Source organism: Tenrec ecaudatus, chromosome X (assembly GCF_050624435.1).
Source record: "Tenrec ecaudatus isolate mTenEca1 chromosome X, mTenEca1.hap1, whole genome shotgun sequence".
NCBI lineage: Eukaryota > Metazoa > Chordata > Mammalia > Afrosoricida > Tenrecidae > Tenrec > Tenrec ecaudatus.
Window position 1 is genome coordinate 3,140,250 of NC_134548.1, and position 2,759 is coordinate 3,143,008.

Sequence of the window (2,759 nt, forward strand, 5' to 3'; positions counted from 1 at the left end):
GTGTCTGAGATGATACATCAGGTGCTCTCTGAGCTACAAAGGGTAAAAGGAAATCCTCTCATTACAAACTGTCAAAGGTAGAAGGTAAAACATTTTCACAACAGCATATACCACAAACTCAGAAATAGATCTGGTTTAATACAAATGACATAATTCCTAACCATCTACAGCTACTTTTATAACTTCATACAGATAATGAATTAGGCTAAAATGCACTATAATATTTGGTAGACTTCAGGACCAGCATCCTTAGTACATCACAAAATACATTTGATATCCCAAAGAAGCAAGACTTGCAAGCAGGCATTTTAAACATAACTATTCTACAGCTACAGAGTTTTACTCTTGATAGCATTTACCTTTTTTGGGAGTCTCCCAGTCTCCGAAGGATAAAAGCCGAGAGTAGAATCAGTATAACATATACACAGAAGTCCGTATTGTAAAGGCTATAAAGAATTGCAGTGCAGTGAGAAGATGCCTTCTGCTCCTTCACACTGCATACAAATTATGTGAATTATGTTGCATATCTCTTGGTCCACTGTCTGGCTGTTCTGTCATGTTCTGCTCTGTTGGTCAAATACTGAGTGGCTATGCTTCCAACCAGAGGATCTGCAGGGATGCAGTCTGCCAAAAGAGAACAAATAGACAGCAAAACCTTTGAAATAGTCAAAGCAGGACTCCCGCTATCTTTAAGGATGTCCAAACAGATGACTCCCTGACTGTTGATGTTGCAGTGATAGATTCTGGTGCGGAAACTAACCTTTGGTGGCTTAAACGGATAATCTGATGAAAATGTGACATCCAGAAAAAACACACCTGGTGGGCCAAGTGTAGCTGATGTCCATTCATACGTAAATAGTATCCCCTTTAGGCCCAGCACTGCAGTTGGGAGGAGAATCAAGAGGTATTTCAGAGAGCTCCTTCTGGATTCTTGCAGCACAAGTGGATAACTTAGCAGTGGTTTTGCTGGAGAGCTGGCGTTGTCCTTCCGCTGGGTGGCAGAAGGTTTTCTTTCTTCTTGTTCTTCAGGCTCCAGAGCGACTGGGTCTCGCTGGTCTGCAACCGAACTTCCACTGCGGGTGCTTGGACTCTTGTCTTCCGACCTTAGCCTGTCACTGGACATCTTGGTGGAGTTATTTCTTGGAAAAGTCGGCTGCCTGCCAGGCCCGCTCGCATGCCTCTATGGTGTAGGGGAGGGAGACTGATAAAAAAAGCTTCCTTAAGGAAATGGAAGCAGCTGGGGGATGGGGGAGGTGAGGAGGGAAAAAAGAAGCCATGGAGGCTCTGACCTGGGAGTGTGGAGCATTGAAAGTCAGAGGGAGCAGTGCAGTGCCGGGCTCAGGCCCGAGGGTGGCGCCACTCAGGGATTTGGGAGAAAAAAAGGGGGAATGGGGGTAGCTCCCTGCGAGGCCAAGGGTCGCAGGAGACCCCCTCACGTGCTGTGGCTTCCTGCCAGGCTTGGCTCCTCCCGACCTTCTCTTACAGACTATTTTTCCACGTGCTCCGCCCCCTACAGTGTCCACTTTCTATCACAAAGTCTCTCACGGCCCCCACCATGCTACCTTGCATGTTTTCCAGGGATAGGGTGTACTAACTGAGACTGTATTACCCGTACCTTCCCTGTCCCTCCTAAAAGCTACTTGGGTGTACAAAAGTACTTCTGCCACGTGAATTCTTTTCGCATTGAGAAGCAGGAAGTGGAGAAACCCATCCCAGATACCTAATGCTTTCCTGCTGTGGTAGTTAGTTCCACCAACCCTGGCTTAACCTTTTACAAAAAATTGTGTATGTAAAAAATTTTTTTAAAAAGAAAAAAGATTGTGTATCATTTTATAAGGGAGCATTCTTGGCCAAGGTTCCTTAGATTTACAGCTGAATTTCCCCAAATTTAAAGTTCTGTTTCCATTGGGCTCAATGTATTTTTTATTTTAAGTCAGTCAGAATGAAGCCTTTATTAACAAGAAAAAGAAATTCAACAACCAGTACAGATTTTATACAACCACAAAATATAAAGATAGCCACGTGAGAGAATGATAAAGAAAGGTTGGTTGTAAATTAAAACATTTTTTAAAGTCTTTCCCATTGATTTGTTGCTAATCTTTGTCTTTGTTCTATTCCTAATTATGCAAAACAGATCATAATAAAAAACATATAATAATAATAATTTGTCAATACTTGTGTAAAACTTAAACCAATGAAAACCATATTCATTGCCATCCAGGCAATTCCAATGGAGAACAACCAAAACTGTACAACTTTGCAGAAACAGACGACCTAGTCTGCTGAAGAAGAGATGGTGGGTATGGACAGCTGACAGTTGGCAGTTAACAGCCCCAAACCTAAAGACAGTGCCATCAGGAATCCCTTTGAGAGACATAAACCAAACCTAACTCACTGCCAAAGCATCGACGTGGACTCATACTGAAAGGATTGAACTGCCCCTGTGGGTTTCCAAGACCTTCACTCTATGGAAGTAGAAATTGGTTGGGCTGTGTCTGGAATGGGCAGCCCCCACCTCCTCAGGAAGATGAAACCTCAAAGTCCCTGTTTCCTGCCTCTCTGGAGGATGGGCTACCTATTGAACTATGCAGCTCCTGCATCAACACCCCAAAGAGCTTATCTCTCCAGGCTGGGTTTGTGTAGCCCCTTCTCCAGCACTACAGAGAGCAGGTTTTCAAACAAGATGACTTCCCACGGGTGGCATCCTGACTCAAAGCCCTGCAGATACACGCAATAAAAATTTCCATTCCTCTGTCAAT

General features: G+C 43.9%; 1 pseudogene; it reads right to left on the minus strand.

Moving 5' to 3' along the window:
• Positions 1–514: 514 nt before the first annotated feature.
• On the minus strand, positions 515–1,123 carry LOC142433878 (ubiquitin-conjugating enzyme E2 E3 pseudogene; annotated as a pseudogene).
• Positions 1,124–2,759: the final 1,636 nt, after the last annotated feature.